The 19,767-nt window shown below is 63.6% G+C and overlaps 1 protein-coding gene across 3 annotated transcripts in view; it reads left to right on the forward strand.

Moving 5' to 3' along the window:
* Positions 1-692: 692 nt before the first annotated feature.
* RALGDS (ral guanine nucleotide dissociation stimulator) overlaps positions 693-19,767 on the forward strand; it is a 44,242-nt gene continuing 25,167 nt past the window's right edge. Inside the window, exon 1 of one of the 3 annotated variants that reach the window (XR_006820848.1) lies at positions 693-947. The gene's annotated coding sequence lies outside the window, so the exon portion shown is untranslated. Of the gene's footprint in view, positions 948-6,787; positions 6,888-14,244; positions 14,714-19,767 lie in introns of those variants that run through there. The other 2 variants (XR_006820847.1, XR_006820846.1) reach the window with 2 other exon arrangements.

The following is a 19,767-nucleotide window of genomic DNA, read 5'->3' on the forward strand; positions in this document are numbered from 1 at the left end:
ACTAAGTACACCCAACGCTCCCGCCCCCCCCCCCCAGGTGGGCTCCTTCCTTTCTGGGCTCCTTCCCAGCCCTCTGACTCCAACCAGGGCTGCGGCCAGGGACAGGCCAGACCTCATGTCCAGGGGCCTGCCAGGAGAACCAGAAGAGATGTAGGGGAGGAGTAAGGGGCAGACTGACCTTCTTGCCGTCTCCAGGTCCTCTGGCCCAGCCGCGCACCCCGCAGGCCCCTGCAGGTTACATGTGGGGAGCAAGACAGAAGGATAGCGCTCTTTCCTCGGCGACTCCCGTGCAGATCTCCAGCCAACCCGGCCCAGCGACCTCGCCCGCTTGGGTTTGGGGCAGCACGAGGTCCCGGCGGGCGCGGAGGCAGCGTGCAAGCAGCCGGGAGGGAGACGCGGGGTACCCGCCGCGCGCTGGACCCTCGGTGTGCTGCGGCGAGGCGCGGCTCCCGTGCACGCGCTGTCCGCGGGCCCACACAGGCCCCGCGTGCACGCGTCCGTGGACACGAGGCCCGGCGGCCCCGGCAGGGCCCACCCACCGCCTCCCGCGGGAGCCGACGCGCGCCCCCGAGCTCGCGCGGTGGCGCCCGCCCCCCATACCTGCGGCGGGCGGGGCGGGGCGGGGCGGGGCGGGGCCGCGGCTGTCCCCGCCCACCGGCCGGAGCCCGGGAGTCCGGGCGGAACCAGGCAGCGGGGCCCGAGCGGCCGGCGGCGCAGCGCGGCGCAGACAATGGGAGCGGTGCGGGCGGCGGCGGCGGCGGCAGCGCGGGCGGCGGCGGCGGCAGAGCTCCGGGCCCGGCGGGGACGGGAGGCCGCGCCATGAGCCCCGCAGCCGGGCGCCCCCCTGCGCCGCGCGCGGGCCGAGGCGAGCGGCTTCTGCGAGCCCCGGGCCCCGCCCTGGGGCTGGCGATGCGCTGCCAGGGCTGAGGATGATGGTAGATTGCCAGGTGAGTGCCCCGGCTCGGCCCCGGCCGCCCTCCCAGCCGGCGGGGGTGGAGGGAGGCCCGCATGTCCCCGGCCCACACCCCATCCGGCGAGGAGGGAGCGCGGCGCCCGGTCCACGCTGAGCGCGCGCTTACGCAGTTCCGCGTCCAACCCCTCCTGGTACAACCGGGAAACTGAGACCAGGAGAGGCGGGGACTGGCCCGGGGCGTGTGAGGTGAGGGGAGTCCGGAGAAGAAAGGAAGGTTCTGGCCTCCCAGGCCGGTGCTCAACACTCCCATGGGTTTCCAATGGGAATGAGAGCCCCTAAGATCCTGGGGGACCCGGTTCACCCCCTCGCATCTGCGGCCTTTTCCTCTGAGCATCCCCATGAGCCCCCAGGTACATACACACATGGACGTCACAGATGGGGGCCGTGGGATGGGGTCAGAGGAGGAGTGGACACTGGAGAGGTGACAAGGGGCGAAAGAAGAAAGGGATTGGAGGCAGCCATGGGGCAGGGACATCCAGTCTCCTGGCAGCATGCCCGGGACTCATACATGGGGAGGAGAGCCATGTCAGACTGGTGGCTAGGAGGTCCGAAAGGTGCTCATGGGGCTACCCGGGCTGGGCACTTCCCCCAGGACACCTGGAGAGGACAGGCTCTGGGGTGCTGGGTGTACCAGTTTGGGCACGTGGACTATGAAGAGGCCCCCCCCCCCAGTTGGAGGGGCTATAGCACAAAAGGTCTCAGCTTACTCTTCTGTCTATTGGGCTGTAGAGACGGGGTGTCCCTAGGGTCCCACAGGCTTGTGGAACTGTCTGTTGGCTTTGGATCTCCATCCCGGACACACTGTGCTCACAGTCCTGGGAAAACGCTTTGTACTTTCTTGAGGTCCGTCAGAGGAGAGGACAGGGGGAGCTTGGGCGGCTTGTGGTGCTGAGGACCTGGGGAGGCAGAACGTGGCAGAGCACTGACCACTGGTCTGGGGACCAAGGTCAAGACCCTCCTTGCTGCAGCCTAAGGGGCCCCATTTGGAAGGGGTTCCAGAGTCAGTGCCCTGGCCAGGGTAAGGAGGCCTTGGGAATACACCGATCTCGAGGACTGGAGAGAGAAACGAGGGACAGGGGAGGCTTCTGAAGCTCCTCACATCACCCCCAGAGCCCCCAGGTCCTGCTCCTTTACCCTCTAGGGGCAGGGAGAGCCGCTGCCTTGACTACACCCAAACAAAGGTGTGTGTGTTGTTTTCTGGTTTTCCTGCTGGGGCTGCCATGCTGGTGCTGACCACCAGGGGTCAGGCTGTGCCCGCTGTGCTCAGGGAAGCCACCAGAGCAGGGAGGGGACACCCACGGGTCATGCTGGGAGTCTCCTGCATCTCCCCCAACAGGCTCCTCGGGTTAGGAACCTCCACGTCCACCACGTGAGCTGCTCAGAGGCAGGAGGGGCTCTGACACCCTCTCGTGGACGCATTCCGCTACCGTGCCCCTCACACTCACCCTGGCAGGGGCTGTGCAAGCAAGGCCTGGGGGCAAGGGGGGAAGGTCCCCAGGAGGGTCCCTGTGCTCCAGGAGGTCCCAGCCCAGAGGGGGGGATGGACCAAAGCGCCAGAGCAAATCCAAGTGAAAGGGAGGGGCAGGGGCTGCAGGGCGGTGAGGCAGGGTGGAGGGGGGCGGGCAGGAGCCCCTAGCGGGGTCTCCCAGCCTCCAGGGTGAGCGTGATGCTGGGAGCAGGGTGGGAGGACCACTGTGCTGCGGGGGAGGGCCAAGCTGCAGAGCCGCGGGGGCACAGAGGATTTGGCCAAGAGGAGCTGGGAGAGAGCTGGACAGCTCTGTGGACGGAGGGGCCGGGGCCAGACCCCAGCCTGCAGGGAGGGACTCCTGGCTGTCTGTGCCGTGGGACACACGGGCCTCCCAGGGACCTGCTCACCATCCGAGAGCCAGAATCCCAACTCAGCTCGGCGGGGAGCCCCTGCCTCCTGGTCCCCCCAGAGGCCAGGGCTGCAGTCCCCGAACAGGACCAACTGGGGCGGGCTCCGTCCCCAGGACCGCTCGTGGGGTGTTGGCGGGAATCATCTGGGCAGTGTGGGTGCAGAGGTATATTCCAGGAGGAAGTTCTGTGGTCAGGCTGGATTCAAGGCGGGGAGCCTGAAGATGAGGGCCTGACTCTACCAGGCCCTCGCACGCGCTCTGTCCTCACTGCCCTAGGTCACCTGCTGAGTCGCCATCAGTTTCCTGGGGCCGGGAACGCTGGCTTGGCTGCACTTGGCCGGGGTGGTCAAGGTTGGGGTTGGTCCTGGGGGAGAGGGTGTAATCTGTTTTTGTTGCTGCCATAACAAGGTACTACAAATTGGTACTACTTTGGCTCAAAAGAACAGAAATTTTTTCTCCGTCGGTTCTGAAGGCAGAAAGTCCCATATCAGGTGTCGGGAGTTCCATGCTCTCTCTAGAAGCTCTGGGAGACCTTCTAGAGCTTCTAGATGTAGCTTCTAGAGCTACATCTTCCAACTTCTCGTGGTGCCAACAGCATTTCTGGACTCTCAGGTGCACTGCTCCAAAGCCTGCCTCGGTCTTCACATACCTCCTCTGCGTGTGTGTGTCCAGTTTTCCCCTTTCTGTAAGGACACTTGTCACTGGATGAGGCCCATCCTAACCTGGTGACTTGCACGAAGACACCGTTTCCAAGTAAGGCTTATTTACAAGTGCTGGGTTAGCTTTCTGGGGACACAGTTCAACCCCAGTAGGAGCACTGGAGTGATTCTCACCCTGAAGACTAGGCACCCAGGTGCGCAGGGGGCTGGGGAGAGCAGTTGGGGTCTGGGGAACTCTCCCGTAGGCCTCTGGGGCAGAGGCCCCCAGCGCCGGGCTGTGGTGTGCCATCTGGAACAGCAGGTGGCGCTGTGACCCCCCCTTTGCCGCTTTCCCAGCCCAGCTCCGAGCACCACCCGTAGACAAAGGTCTCACCTTCCAGTTGCGAGGAGACAACACTCAGCTGTAAACACAACAGCAGCATCGTCATTTCAGGGGTGACCCACACCGCAGAGGAAGTCAGATAAGGTGGGGCCACACGGTAGTGACTCGGTGGTGCCCCGGAGGGGAGGCCCGGGAACCTAGCAGGGCCAGGCCCCCGCAGGTGGGGAGTCGGTGTTTCCTTCTTCACCTGCAAGCCAAGCTGTCCCTTCTCGACCATTTTCAGGGGCTCCTCGCAGGGCAGCTCTGGTTACCCTCTGTGGTTTCCTGGCAGCTCACCGGTTCCTGCCAGCCAGGGCGGCTGTGCCTGATGGTGGCACTTGGAAGCCAGCCATCCAGGTGGGTGGGCTGTTGAGACGCGAGGGGTCCCTGTCCCCAGAGACCTTGCCCAAGGGGCGCAGTGCTGCCTGAGCTCCCGCACCGCTCACCTGGTGGGGTTCTGCCCCATCCTCCCACAAACTGGGCAGGGCCGCCTTGGGCTGAGGAAGAGGGGCCCCGGGCTCCCCACAGGACAGTAGGGGCTTCTACGGGCATCAGGGAAATGAAGCAAAGTGCCCAGGTGTTACTGGCCCCAGAAGTGAGGCAGTTTCTTACCTTGGCCCCTGGGCACTCCCAGGTCCCACGAGGCTGAGGCCGCTGGCCCTTGACAGTGGGTCACGGCTAATTCTCACAAGGGACACTAACCAAGAGCCGCTGCAGGGATCGCCTTGGCCGAGAAGACGAGACCATGGTGACGAAATACAGGAATGGGGGGTGTAGGACAGAGAGTAGGTCCTAGGAGAACGCATCAGGCTGGGAGGCTGGGGACCTGGGGTCGGTAGCTACTTGGCCATCAGCAGCATGCCGGCCACGGGGCTGTGCCCTGCAGAGTAACTCCCAGACCCTCCCCCACGTCCGTGGGTGCTGTGGGCAGCCGGCCTGTAGTGCCTTCCCCGAGCCTGGCCTTGGGCTACTGTGTTGCATTGTATCCGCAACGTGGGTACCGCTGCCGTCTGCATATACAGAAGGGGAAACTAAGGCACTGGATGGTGAACGGTCGCGAGAGGGCCGGTGGAAACATGTCCTAGTGCACAGACAGGCCCGGGTGGGGCTGGGCCTAGGGGCTGGCACCGAATTCCTTGCGATTGCAATGAACTTCCCACGTCAGGGCTGGACAGGCCCCAAGGTGATGGTTAACAGTGGGCGTGGAGACATAAACAGAGTTAATGAGCCCCTTTAGCCTCCCGCCCCCCCGCCCCCCCCCGCTCCCCCCCCCCCTCCCGCTCTAATGAAGACCTTGGGCTCTGCGCTCTGCATTTTCTCAGAGTTCTGAGGTTTTGATCCTCCGAATCTTCTTAGGGTCGCTGCTGGGTGCGTCTCCGTGGGGTGGGGGAGTGAGCTTCTGGAACCTAGACGTCTCCTCCCAGGGCAGCCGAGCCAGAGTGAGGAGGTGGAGAAGAGAGGGCATCCCCCGAAAAATGACAAGCCCCAGAAGGAGAGAGAGTTCCCATGGCAACCTGGAGCCGTTGCCTGGCAACCGCGGGCCCCCCCAAACACTTGCGGGCAGGAAGGCTCAGGGCTGGGGCTTTCCAGTGGCCTCAGTAGAGACCCTAGTTGTAGGGTCTGATCCACAGTGGCCCACAGCCCCTGCCCTAGATCCTTCCTGAGGGAAACCCCCGTCTGCTTCTCCCTCCCCCGACTCCACCCTGCCAGCCAGCCACCTTCTGTCAGGCAGTCCCCCTAGCAACAGAAGCTACTTCCTGGATACCTGAGCACAGTTGGGGTGGCGCGACGTCAGAAAATGTAGGGTCAGAGGACACCGTAGATGGGCGGGCTGCCAGCGGGGCAAGAAGCCGGGCTTGGGGTCCAGGGAGGGTGGAGCGGTTAGAGCCCCACAGTAGGGGACTTCGGTTCTGTCGGGGCCAGCTGAGGCTGACTAGCTCTGTCGACCTTGGCATGTCGCCAGCCTCAGTTTCCCCATCTGTGGCCCCATCTTCCCCCGTGCCTGTGTGTTCACCATTCGGTGTATGAACACTGGGCTGTAAATCATGTCACCTACTGGGGCTTTGGGGTGGTCTGGACCAGACCAGCCTCTGTGCTTGCTTCTCCACTGGCCTGCTTCACACCTGGGTGCTGGGGGGAGGCAGGTGGCTTTACGGTTAAGGCCATTGGCTCGGAGGTGGACACCTGTGTCCGTATCCCAATGCAGTGCTTATTACCGAGTGTCCTTGAATGGGCGCTGAACCCCCCTGAGCCTTGCTTTTCCTCCCACTGTGAGCAAACTGTGGAGAAGAAGGAACCCCAGCCTTGTGGGCTCTGTTAGGGCCCGCTCTCGCTTATGGGCGCTGACCCCGTCCCTAGCAGTGAGCACGCAGACCAGATGGTGTCCACAGGGAGGGAGCAAGGCCCTGGAACCCCTTGCCTTGCCTTGGAATGGAAGAGAGAGGGCCTTTGGGGTTTAGAGTGCCCTAGGAGGGGTGGATTTTGGAGCTGGGAAGGGTGTGAGGCCCAGGTACCCTCAGGTGTTCCCTCTGGGAAGGGCAGTGATACGTGATCTCGTTGGTGACCTCAGGGGTTCCCCAGTGCCCTCAGGGAACCAGGATTCTAGTCTGACCTTGACCCTTCCTCACTCTGTGGTCTGGGGCCATCACCCCACCCTCTGAGCTTCCCAGACCCCCTCTGTCCAAAGGGGAGGGGGCGTGCCCACCTCAGGCCTTGGGAGGAGGCTGGGTGGCATCCTCTGCCCTGTGCCAGGCTCGCATGTTGGATCTGGGGCGGCGCGCCTTGCCCACTCTGGCCAGTAACCCCTCACCCGTGCTCGGCGGGAGGAGGGGCGGGGCGAGGGCGGTGCAGACAATGGCCCGGCCGGTGGCCAAGTCAGTGCCCGGAGCGGGGGCAGGGCGCTGCAGGCTGGGAGCAGGGCGACAGCAGGCGGCGCGCTCCTGTCCTCGGCTCCAGGCCGGGTGCAGCCCCTGCCCGCGTTCATGCTGGTGGTCCCGCCGAGCCTTCGGGCAGAGGAGGTGAGCCTCAGTTGGGCTTGCGGCCGGGGAGGGGGAACGGGGCAGGGCCACACAGTGGCGGAGGCTAGGATGTGGGAGCCATATCCCCCGCCTGCCAGACCTGAGGGGGGTGGGGATTCCCTTGGGGCTGGAGAGCACCCGGGTTCTTCCCTCTCTCTGGGTTGGGATGAGGAATGCATTCCCTTGGGGAGGGCGGGCTTATCATCTCCCCATGCCGCCTGGGGTTCGGGTGTGCCCACCTGACTTGTGTGTGCGCCGCTGGGCTGGGGAGGCCGTGGTCGCGGCTTCTGAGTTCTGAGTCCAGAAACCTACCCACCACGTTGGGGATCCTGTGGAGTGCAGGCCTTCCTTTGTCCCCTGCGGTCCTGGTCCTCTGCCTGTAACTGCCGGTCAAAGTCGGGAGGGCGGGACCAGGATGTTTAAGCCCTGGGAACCCCCACCACCTGAACTGCCGCCCACAGCACCTGGCTGGGCCGAGGAGGGCGGAGCCCGGCCTTGAAGGTCTCTGTCCACAGCTCTCAGCATGCAGGAGGTCAAGGGGGAGAGAGAGGTCTGGGAAGGCTGAGTGGGAGCGCAGGCTTGGACTCGCAGGATTCCAGACCGGTGGTTCCCTCAACTCCCCTGTGGACTCAGGGATGCCCAGGTGTGTGAAACGCTCCAGAAGCCCCCGGTACCATCCCAGCCTCTGCTGCAAGCCCTCCGCAGGTGGCAGGAAATGTCTCTTCCCCCTGGAGGAAGGCAGATGCTGGGGTGGCCCACCAGCTGTGAAGACAGGCCGTGTTGACTGCCCCTGGGGAGCAGGGGGCTGGCCTTGAGTCCAATCCGCATGGTTTTCTAGGTGGGGAACCAGCCCCCCGGAGAAGCTGAGTCGCTGGCCACGTGCTACCTGAAGGTGAGCTCCACCTGGATCACCTCCCCCCTGGGGCCAGAGTTCTAGGGTGTGCTGCCCAGGAAGGTGCCCGGGGGTGCCCTTTGGCCCTCTGGTTGCTCAGGGCTGAAGTAGAAGGGTGAGGTCGTCCACCTGGCCTGAGGCACTGGGGGGCCAGACGGGTAGGTGACAGCTGCGGGCGGCGGAGCGAGGCGAGCGGCAGGGGAGGCAGGCAGCGCCCAGGGCAGAAAAGGCCGAACTGGCAGCGTCCCCCCCCCCTGCCGCCCTCCCCCCCAAAACAGAGGACGACGGCAGTTCCTCCGTATTTCAGGGAGTTTTCTACACAGCCACATGGGGCCAGGAGATCCTTGCACAAAACACACGTGTCCTCCTTCCCTTCTCGCCCAGCCCTGCCAGAAGCAGGCGTGGGGCGGGCCCTGAGGGAGCATGCTCCCCGGGTCTGGGGACCCAGAGTGGCCACCGTGTTCAGGCAGATGTGCGGGGTGTGGGGTACACCCGAGGCTCCAGGGTGCCGTGCGCAGTCCCGCACCTGCACGTGGGCGCCTCTCCATGCCTCCGGGTGACGGCGCGCACTGGAGTGAATCTGTGGCCACGTGTGTCCTGTGCCAGCCGCGGGCGTGGCAAGCCTAGTGGCAGTGAAGCGTGCCTGTGTGTGACGGGACTCGCGTGCGGCGCCTGGAAACACGTGACCGGCTACGGGTGGGGGAGAGGCAGCGCGTGCACGTGGGGCACGCCAGTGCGTGCGTGTGCGCGTGTTTGCGCCTTGCTTTTCCAAAGAACGGGGCCCAGCTTGTGACCACGAGGATGCCGGCGTGTTCCTGCCCCCGTCCACTTGCCTGTTCCCGGGTTTCTCGGCTGGGAAAGGGGTTACGCTTATTAGCGTGCGCAGCTCGCAAGGTTGGGTTGCCTGATGGCAGCATGGAGACCTGTATCGCCCTTGGAGGGTCCCCAGCACAAGGGGTGTCTCGTGGGGGCCTCCCACGTAGGAGCAGTTGGAGGCAGACCGGAGAGGCCCAGGGACCTTGCCAAGGAGGAGAAATCAAGGAAGGGGCAAAGTCGTCTTGACTGTGGGTCAGTGGGTGGCAGGGGGGGAACAAAGGCTGTGTCTCTGAAACTGTCACTCAGCCCCAAGGCCCTGACCACAACCCCCCCCCGCCCCCCGCTCCTCGGGGAAACTCCTTGCTGGAAGACTGGGAAAGAGGGAAGCAGGCCCCAGCGCGGCCGCCTCCCGGCAGCCAGTTGGAGCCCCAGATCCCTTCCAGAGGCTAGGGCAGCCCCGGAGGTCCCCCTCTGAAAGCAGAGCCCTGCTTCCCAGGCCCTGGGCCCCCACGTGCAGGCAGCGGGTGGGTGACGGCACCGGGCACACGGTGTCCCTAGCACAGCGGGCAGCCTTCTCACCACAAGGGCCCATTTGTCCCAACTCCCCGGCCCTGAAGCCGCAAGGGACCAGGCCCTGCTGGGCACAGGGACCCGACTGTGGGCTCAGCTCCCCGCCGCTCCTCAGCCCGCCCTGCCCATGCTGCGTGGACCGGCTGCTTCGTCTACGCCGTCAGACCCCGCGCGGTGCAACCTCTACTTACCCGGTGAGCGGAGACCCGTTGCCCAAGCGCTCCTGTTATGCCAGGAGTTTCCAAAGAAGCCAAAACCCCAGGTTGAACCAGAGCCGAGCCACCCGCCTCCCCACCCTGCCATCATCCCACAGCAGGCTTGCTTCTGGGAACGTCCTGGCTCCTGCTTCCCAGAAAGCCTGGCTCGCCTCCAGCCTCTGCTCCTAGCCTCGCTCTCTGGAAAGCACTCGAATGGCAGGTTGGCAGAGAGGCATGCCCTTCCCATGCCCTTCCTCCTTGCCATCCCTCGGGCTCCTCTCCAGCCTCGCCGCCTCCTCCGGGAAGCTTCTCTGAGGGTCTCCCCATGAGCAACACGCATGAGCCCCAAACTCTGAGTAGTTTCCAATCTAGGGACTTTGAAACTGGAGGAACTGTCCGGACCGTCCAGCTTGCTGGCGCGTCCCGGGGATTGGTTGAGGGCCCGCACCGTGCCTGGCCCTGTTGCGGGTCCTTGCCTGCTCTCAAAGAGGGCACACGTCTTCCAGTGCTTAAAAAGAGGGAAGAACCGAAAACACACTTGCAACACCAGGGCTCTTTCCACTCCTGGGACGGCAGCGCGTGCGGGAGCAGCAAAGTCACCCGCCTCCCCGTGAGCAGCTGCGGGAATGCGTCTCGGGCCCGGCGTCGCTCTGGCCCTGGGGTGTGAGGGGGGAGCGGGACAGATGCTGCCCCCAGGGAGCTGACAGCCCACTTTGGGGGGTGTTAGTCCGTGAACTGTTTTTTTTTAATCCCCTTCTGGAGCCTTCCCCCACGTGGCCCTTTCTAGCCCCCCCCACCCGCGTCCATCAAAGGACACAGCAGGCTCAAGCCCTCTCACGCTGTTCTGTGTTTTCTGCTCCAGAATATTCCCCTTCTGACATGCATTTTGCTTCTTATGCCCCCAGACCAGAAGGCGATTTTGACCCGTTTTGTTCCCTGGGATATCGCTGGCACCTGCCCCCCGCCTGACGCCTAGCCGGGGCTCAGGGTGCGCGTGTGGGCTGAGTGCTGGAGTTGTAGCCTGAGGCTGCTCTGGTCTGCGATGGGGAAGCCACACACCATTGCGGGTCCTCAGGGACAGGGGGTGAAGTGAAATTGTTCAGAGACTTTTATAGCAGTTTGAATTTGCTGGGAGGATTTTCTAGTGCATTTTCTGAAGGATCGGTTGACCCTGACTCGGAGTGTCCCAGGCTGCTTCTGGGTAGTGAGGGGCCCTGTCCTAAGTGCTCCCGTCCAGGACTTCAAGCTTTTCTTTCGGGTGGAGGCCATCCCCGTGTGGAGGCCAGTGGGAGGCCTTAAAGTCAGACGATGGGCTCACCGTCAAGATGGGCATGGGGGCAGGCCGCAAGGGGCAGGAGCTGTCCTCGGCGGCCCAGTGGTGCCCTTGGCAGTGTTGGAGCCTGCCAGGCAGTGTGCCTGCAGGATCAGCTGGGGCAGGGCCTCGATTCTCGGAGCCTCAGCCTCTTGGCAACCTGTGTGACTCAGTGGGCTGGTAAAAAGGGCCGGCAGGCAGGCAGCCAGCACAGGGGAGTCCTGGGCAGCCGGTGAATCAGCAGCGGGAGCAGCCCACCAACCTACCGCCGGGTTACTGTTCTGCCTGGAGTAGGGCCAGGCCTCAGCTGCCGAAATAGCTCCTCCTTGCCTTTCTCCCTGCCAGCTCTCCTGGGGGTTGTTTCTTGTGACCCCACAATTCCCGGGGGTCCCTGGGTCTCCCCAGCCTGGAGCAGGGGAAGGGGCTTTCCTCTGGCCCCTCTTGGCCCTTCTATAAGCAGGGGTACCCTGCCCACAGAAGGGCGCCGGGAGGCTAGAATCTCGCTCAACCCTTACTGTACGGCGCTGGGAGCTGCTGAGAGCAGCAGCCTCCAAGCCAGACGGTGACTTCGAAGTTGCCACGTGACTTCAGATGAGTCTGCCAGTCTCCAGGCTCCCGTCCCTGAGCTCACCCCGAGCTCCAGTCCCCGCCTCTGGCATCGTGACACTTAATTTATATCCACACGGGCACATCGGTGAATGGTAGAAATATTGGGTGGGGGGCGGTCATCGATTCCAGCTTAGACACTGGGTTGTGGGGGGCCGGGGGTTGGGCGGAGTGACAGGGGACATCGGAATCAGAATCCCAAGATGGGTGTCATACGGGGGACAGACCTCCGTGCTCCGCCCGCCGCTGACAGGGACCCAGCAGCCCCAAGCCGGCTTGTGCTGCCAGGAGCAGGTCCGCCTGTGACCTTGAACCCCGTCCAGAGCAGAGGAAATTGAGCTGCCTTCGCCAGACAGGACAAGGCGTGCACCTGGCCTTGGAATGGACCCCCTGGGCCTCCTTGGGCTAGTGGTTTGCCCTCTCTGGGCCTTGATCTTGAGGCGATTGCCGGGGCTGCATCTGTTTGACAGATGCTGCGTGGGAGAGTGCTTTGCCCCCGTCAGGGACCCCCAGAGACAGGGCCAGGCTGGGCTGTGGGGGCCGAGGGCCGGCAGGAGCCGTGCGTGCCTCCAAGGCATCTAAGTGTAGGCAAACCTTCGCCTTTGGCAGCAGGCAGCGGTGTTTACAGGGCCCTGGGTCCTGGGCCTCTCTCACAGCTGAAGCCGGGGGGAGCCAGAGTGGATGCACCCCAGTTCTGAGCCCTTTCCCGGCTGTAGGGGCTGGTCTCGCATGCAAGCCTGCAGCGTCACCTGACCCAGCAGAGCCTGACCGGCAGTGGCCACAGGTCTCCAGAGATGAGGGGGAGGAGAGCTGGGCTGTCCCACGCCCCTGGCGGGACCCCGAGTCAGATCAGGAGGCTGCCGGAAAGAGGAGCCGAAGCCAGGCTCTCCTATCTGCCTCCTGGACAGGATGTTGTGCCGGGTAAACAGCTTGGAGAAGAGTCACCGCTCCGGCTCTGAGTCACAGCTCCTAGCGACAGCCACTAGTGTTTATAAACAACGTGCTTCGTACCCACCAGGGCCTGTCCCCCGGAGCCCGCAGAGGGTTCCCCCAGATGTGGAATTCAGCAGGCCTACCCAGCAATCTGTCCCCCGCCGAAGGGCTGGCTCTGGGTGGCGAGGAGCGGCGGCGCGTCGGTACACGCAGGCGGGTTCGGGAGTGGGGTTTCGCTACGTCTGGGCTTGTGCGTGGCTGCCCAGGTGCATTTTCCTAGAGCCGTCTGGTACAGCGGGCAGGGCGTGGGACCGTGGGCAGGTCCCAAGACCTGGGGTCCTGGGACAAGCGTCTCAGGGATGGTGCGAGTGTTCCCCCATGTCCAGTGGCTGCACAGGAGAGGCTTGTGTGTGCTTGGTGGTGGGGGGGGCAGCCTCAGTAGGGGCAGTGTGGTCGGAGTGCAGGGGGAGGGCTCCTGACTGTCCCCAGCCCCCAGAGCCCTGGCGCTCCGTGGCTGGTCTTTGGTTCCAGGCAGTGACAGTGATGCGGGGCACCATGTGGTGACACCAGACTGGCAGGGAACAAAGGCGCCTCTGCTCTCCCCCTCTCGGCTGGGAGGAGGGGTGGACGCGCCCGCCCCGCCCCACCCCTCCCTTGCCCCGCCTCCTCAGGGCTCCTGCTCTTCTCGCCTCTAGCTGACAGCTGGTCTCCTGCAGCGGCCCGCCTGGGCCTTCCCGGCCAGCCGGCCCCAGTGAGCTCTGCCCCAGCGGCCTGGCTCCTGAAGAACTAGCTGGAGACTGGGTCCTGAGGCCAGAATGATCGGTGTTGGGAGCCTGGGGTGGGGGCAGGGCAGGGTAGCCGGTGTGACGGCTGGGGGATCTCTGGACAAGGGCACGGAGAGCCTTGTTTGACACTCAGGAGCGATGGAAAGAACGTGGTCCCTCGCCAGGGGCCGGGTCCCCAGGAAACGCCCAACAGATACACCTAAGGGGCAGCCCGGTTCCCTGTTGGTTCCCGCCCTGGACACACGCTTCCTCCAAGGGCCTCTCGAAGCTCTCCCACACCCCCGGGCACATTGCCCAGCTGGAAGCACTTTCCCATCCACTGACCCTGTCCGCAGCACCAGGATCAGGGGCCCACCTTGCGATGAGGAGGTCAAACCTCAGGAAAGGCCCTCCCACCCCCTCATTTCATCTGGAGCCCCCAGAGGCATGGGCGAGCTTGCCGGTGCCCACAGGGCAGCAGGCTGCATCAAGGGATGCCCGAGGTCTCACAGCTAGGGGACAGCCTCTGCACCCCGGGGCTGTCTCCCTCTTTGGAGCTCTTCAGCCCGGCTGCACCCCAGCTTCTGTTTACTGCTGGGAGACAGCATTTCCGAGTTCTCCACTGGGATCCAGTTGCGGGGCCCACACTCGCCCTGGACGGGCCCCACGTTGCCGTTTGGCGCTCGCTCTGGGAGACGGAGCCAGCAACATCTGTTGAGCGTTCATTACATGCCGGTGCTCGAGCAGGCTCGTGACCGTGGGAGTGATCAGAACGCACATTGCCGAATCCCCAGGCACCCTTGGGCCGATTTTACAGATGAGGAAACTGAGTCAGTACGAAATGCTAAGTCAGTGGCCCAGGGGCTCAGGGCGGGCAGATTCAGAGCCCAGTCGCCTCTGCTGTTTCTCCCAGGTCAGAGTTCAGCGTCACCGTGTGCAGGAGGCCGCAATGGCTGAGGAGGGGGAGGAGGAGGGACCCCCTCCGCCCCTCCACCCTCAACCCTCACCGCGTAGAGGCTGGAGGCAGGGAGCACTTGGGATTCTCTTGCAGGCAGCGGGACAGAAGCCGATGGAGAGAATTCACTGTGTGGGGAGCCGGTCTCGGGCTGTAGGCACAAGGGTGGCCTGGGGGGCGGGGATGGGCACATTCCACCAGGAACCTTCAGCTCAGTTTCTCTGGTGCCCACCCAGCCCCCAGTCCCGGGATGCCCCTGTCCCCGGGGATTCCCAACTGGTGCTCACAGAGGTTCTTTCTTCTCTATAAGAAATGTCCTCTGGAGCCCAGCGATGAGAATTCCAGGTCAAGAGAGGCCGCGAAGCCGGGCTGGGGAAGAGTTTGTGTTTGAAGAACCTGCGTATCTCTCCCGCGCACCCGCACATCCATAACCGTTCAGGAAACTGAGGCTCGGAGAGAAGAGGAACCTGCAGGTCCCACGGGAAGGCAGGGCTGGGCGGAGACAGGAACCAGATCGGGCTCGGAGCGGCCCTCTCCGCCAGGTCCCCTGCACCCCACAAAGCCACCGGAAGAGGATGTGAAACTCAGAGAGGCAGAGCGAGTGCTGGCGGGGCTCTGTGTTGGGGCGGCATGCTGGGCCCCCGCACCCCCGCAGTAGGCAGGGGACCTGATGTGCCTCCAGGCCGGCTCTGGGGCCCCTGCACCGCCCTCTTTGCTCCCAGCCCCCGTGGCACCCTGGCAGCCAGGAGCAGGACGTCCACCTGGCCAGGGTCCCAGCAGGGTAAGGAAGCCACCTGGCCTCTCGGCCTCTGTCTTTGCCCTGGGACCTCTGGGTGTGGGGATCCAGGCTCTGAACGTTGGCGGAAGGAGCGTCTGGGGACTCTGTGCGGCTGCAGACAGGTGCAAGTCCTGGATTCCCCCTGTGAGATCTCAGGCAAGTCCCTGCTTCCCCGGGGCTTCAGTTTTTCCATCTGTCAATGGGTGTATTGGACTCGATCCGTGGTTTCCAATGGCTGGTTTGCAGCCAAATGGGAAAAATGGGCACGAGACCGTGAGCTTTTCTTAAACCAAATGCCTCCATTTAACCACTGCTAAATGAATAGTGTTTCTGACAGTGTGTCCTCCTCGTTAACTTCTGGTGGTGTCTTTTCTGGAATAATGGTAATGATGTTTGGTTTCTGGCTTTTTTACTACCTTGCTTGGCAGGGTAAGCAGTTGGCAACCCTCGGTTAGTCCTTACAGTTTAAAATGAGATCTGATGCCCGGGTGCCAGGGCCGAGACGCTCAAGGGGAGAGTGCCAGGAAGGCTTCAGGGATGAAGCGGTTGCTTGGTGTGGGCGGGGTCCTCCTGTGCCCCCGACGGCACCGCGCCCAGCTCATAGCTGCCTGGTGGCCCCATGGGCTGAGCCCTGTTTTGATCTCGGTGACTTGTACCTGCTGCCTTTCTAGCTCTGGGAGAGGGTTTCCCTGGAGGTAGCGGGAATGGGGATGGGGCCTTGGGGTCTTGGGGGAGACAACAGGGCCCACCCCAAGAGGACCCGGTCTGAGCTGGAGCTGCTGGGCCAGCTCAGGACAGAGCCCTGTCCCCCTGGCCTTGGCAGGCCTGTGGCCTGGTCCCAGCGGGAATTCCTGGCCCTGCCCGTCATGGGAGCAGGTATGAAAGCCACGCTGATGACACCAGGCCTAGGCACTCGGGCGCTCAAGTCCGTCGGGGCCGGCAGGCACACAGACGGGCAGACCGCAGAGGGCCTCCCCAGGAGCTCACCCCCTGCCTGGCTCCCGTGCCGCCATGGCCCGGGAAGCCGGGCCCACTGCCCCCAGGGCCAGGAAGGGCTGGGTGTTCTTTGCCTGTGTCTCTGTGGCAACGGCCAGGCGCAGGGCCCCCGCCCACCGCACCACTCTCCCAAGCCCCACACACTGGCCCGCACCTGTGCCGGCAGCAGCCACCGAGGTGAGTTTCTGGGGCAACTTGCGCTTCTGCCGGGAGGCCGGGTGGGCCCCAGCCAGGGCCAAGGCCCGGGAGGTGGTTCCCCCGACCACCACCCCTCCCTCTCCCAGAACTGGTTGAAGGAGCCTGGTGGGAAGCCAGCAGGTGTCCCCAGCCCCCATCCGAGTGTGAGAGGGGTGGGCACTGTGGAACCCCGCCCAGGCCGGCCTGTTGACCTGCCCCCCGCCTGGGCGGCCGCTGCCAAGTGCCTGTGGGTTGTCCTAGCGGTTCCTGGTCCTTTGGTGCTTCTCAGATTCCCAAGGGCTCTGTGCGTTGTTTCATCGCCTGCTCTCCTGAGAGCCAGGCCACGACCGTGTTAGTATCTCCCCATCTTCCTGATGGAGAAACTAAGGCAGGAAGGTGCAGAGCAGGGACTTGAGCACAAATCCAGGCTCCCGGTCTTAAGAGAGAACTTTCCAAACCTACAGCCCCTCCTCGGTGTGTGCGCAGTGCTCCTCGGGCGCAGGCTCTGCAAGGGACGGGACCCCTGCCGCCGACTCTGCTCGCCTCGTCCACTGTCCCCTCTCCACTGCGCTCTGTTTCAGGCTCTTGCATTTCCATCTGTCTGTGTCCCCTTCTGCTTCTTTCTCCTTTCTTCCCGTCACTTCCAGCCGTCACACGGCCGATGGGCGGCTCGCAGAAGTGTTGGGTGTCCGTGATCCCTGGGGTGTCGGGCACTGAGCAGTCCAGGAGTTGCGGCGGCATAGTCAGAGGGGTCCCCGTCCCTCCTCGGCGGATGGCGTCTATCATGGTGAACGGGCTGCACTGTGTTCCTCTGAGTGACCCCACACACACCCTGGGAGTTGATGTCGGGGCGGGGGGGTGAGCGCCCACTTCCACGGGAGGCCAGCGAGGCCCCAGAGCAAGCTCACGGCCGATCCGGAGCCTGTGGGATGCCAGTCCTGGGCCGTTTCCATGGCTCCAGGCTATGATGTATTTTGTTCTCGTTGCCCCCCGGGACAGTGACGCCCTGTGAGATCAGAAATTAGGGGTGATAATGATGTCACATCCCTCCACCCAGGATGGTCTCCTGGGGGTTTGGACGCCTCATTTTCTGCCTCCTGACCAACTCTGAGCTCGCCTTCCCGCCTGTGGGAAAGCCCCCTCCCCCCAAGGAGGAGGAGGAGGAAGAGAAGGAGGCCCCTGGAAGTTCCCAGGAAGCCGGAGACGGAGGGGGTGGGGCTCAGCCTACGCTTTGGCCCAGGTGTACCACCCCCTGCCAAGGTGTGTGCTCACCCGCCCACAGCAGGCCAGCCCAGGAGCCAGGCAGGCCAGGAATGATGACGCTAACATAAGGAAGTGACCCAGGAGCCCCGCCAGGCTACACCCTGTTCATGTCCTCCTCGGGATCTAAATATAGCCCACAAAGGACAGACAGGGGCCCTCCACCTGCCAGAGGGAGGTGAAAGGTCTTCCCCTGAGGCCTGACCCAAGTCTGGGTGGCCACCAGCGCCCTCTGTGGCCTTGGCCAAGCCCAGGTGGGAGGAGGTGATGCGCAGGGCCTGTGGCCCCGTTGTGGCTCCAAGACCTCCCCAGCGCTGCGGCCGGGCCCAAACCCCATTCCCTGGACGCCGTGCCAGAGCTGGTCCAGATTGGGGCTGCAGCAGCACGTAGGGATCCCCCGTCACGGACCGGGGGTGGGTGGCAGGTGGGAAGCACGGGCCCGGCAGGAGACGGGGGCTGGCTCGGGGCTCCAGGGACAGAAGCAGTTCTGTGGGAGCTGGCGGGGCGCTGTGAGGGGCCCCAGATGGAAGCCAGAGCCACTCCAAGCAGTCGGTCTTTTGCCCTGAAGGTCGTGGGGGCACTTTTGAAGGGTCCAGACCCCTCTAGCTGCCGTGCATCTGGGGGACCAATGGTGGGTTGGAAGCAGGAAGGAGACGGGGCCCCAGAGGTTTGGCCTCCAGACCCCTCTCCCTTCAACTGGAGGCGGCTGCTCGGGGAGTCTGGGAGTGACGGAGCCGCTGCCGGTCAGCTCCCACCCAGCCTCCCGTGGCTCGGGAACACAGAGCCCAGGTGACCGGATGGTCTGAGGTTACAGGAGAAGCAAGAAATGTGGATTTTTATATGAAATCACCTGACCTTTACTGTTGGCTCAAAAATTTAAAAATACTTTGCGAGCCAAACAAAACACACGTGTGGGCTGGATATGGCCTGCTTCCAGCCCGACTTGTCAGTTCTCAGCCCATCTTGGAAGCGTCCTCTGCAGGGAGCATCCTGGCCCCAGAACGGTCTGTACAGCACAGCGCTGTTCTCGGGGCTCCTTGTGAGCCCCGAGGAAGGGCAGGTGCACTCCCCGGGAAAGGCTGGGAACCTGGGGCCGCTGAGGGTGGGGCGAGCCGTGAGCAGGATGAGCGACGGAGGGCCCCAATTCTAATAACCCCACACTTTCCACAGTACTTTGTGGCGTTTCTCCCAGCAGACCCTCCGAGGGCAGGGGCAGTCACCTTGGTCTTCACTCGCCCAAGGTCACCAGGCTGCCTCCAGCCCCAGGTGAGCCCTGTGGCTCAGTTTCCCAGCGCCCCACTGCCATGGCCTCCAAAGTGAAGCCCCAGCCTTATTTGTTGGGAGCACGCTCAGAGAGCCCCTAGGCGTGGGGTGAGTCAGGCACATGGACAGTGGGGAAGCTGGCCAGGTGTGCACTGCCGTGACCTGGGGTCTGGGGATTGTTGCCCTCCCTTGGGGGCTGCTGGGAGCCTCGGGGACCTCGAAGGTGAGGCTCAAACTCTGTCCTTTTTCCTTTTTAATTTCTATCCTGGCAACTTCCAGCTAGACGGAAGAGCGGGGAGCACATAGACACATCCCAGCCGCTACGCTCCCCAGTGTTGGAGGAGACTCTGGGGTCCGCTCACCACTCACTGCCCCCACGTCCCGCGTCCCCTGTGGCCGACGCTGCTTGCGCAGATCCCAGGCACACAAACTCCCGTATGTCCCTCTAATCGTCACTGCACTGCCGCAATCACGCCCAGACGGCGATACTGAATATCCTCCAACATCCAGCAATGGTCAAATAATCTCGATCGTCCCGTGGGTTTTGGTGGTATTTTTTTTTAATAGTTGTCTTGTTCGGATCACCATCCAAAATCGATCAAGTGTTGCATTTGGTGACGTCTCTTACCTTTCTTTCAGTCTATGGCTTCCCCTTTATTTGTTTATTTTTTCTCCTGGAACCAATTTGTTGAGGGAACTGGGTGGTTTGTCCCCTAGAGATTCCTACCGTCTGGAATTTCTGGACGGTGTCGTCCTGGTGTGTTTAAAAGGCAGCAGCGCGACCTCCTCCCACCTCCCCCGTATTTCCCCCAAATGGAAGTTACATGCAGAAGGCTGGCGGGGTTCGCGGTTGGCTTTTGGCAAGAACACTTCGTGGGTGACTTTGTTCTTCAGGCAGCACCTACCGCCCTGGCCCCCTCTTTCGGGCTGCCCCTGCCCGTGGTAAGGGTCCGCCCCACAGCTTTGGGGCAGGATCACGAAGGGAAGTGCGTGACGGCTCAGCAGAGGGTCTCGTGAGCTGGCCGTGCCCCGTGAACCGCAGCCTCGGTCACTGACTGCGTGGGGCAGAGTCGTGGGGACGCCGAGCACCTGTGTGAAGGGCTTTACCGGTTGCCTCCTTAGTCATGCTCTCTTTACGTAGGAGAAAGCAGCCTCGGATGGGGCAGTGATTTGCCTGGGGGAGAGGGGGGTCCCACAGTGAGAAAAAGGTGTAGCTCAGCTTCAAACCCAGGCATCTCGGTGTGCAAGCCTGCCGTCGGCCACACCAGCACTCTGGGAACTGAGATGTGTGCGGTGTGCACGCAGCTGGAGCGGTGAGCAGGCCTGCCAGGACCCCAGAGGAGAGCCCCCAAAGTTGGGGG

This window comes from Meles meles, chromosome 11 (genome assembly GCF_922984935.1).
Source record: "Meles meles chromosome 11, mMelMel3.1 paternal haplotype, whole genome shotgun sequence".
Lineage (NCBI taxonomy): Eukaryota > Metazoa > Chordata > Mammalia > Carnivora > Mustelidae > Meles > Meles meles.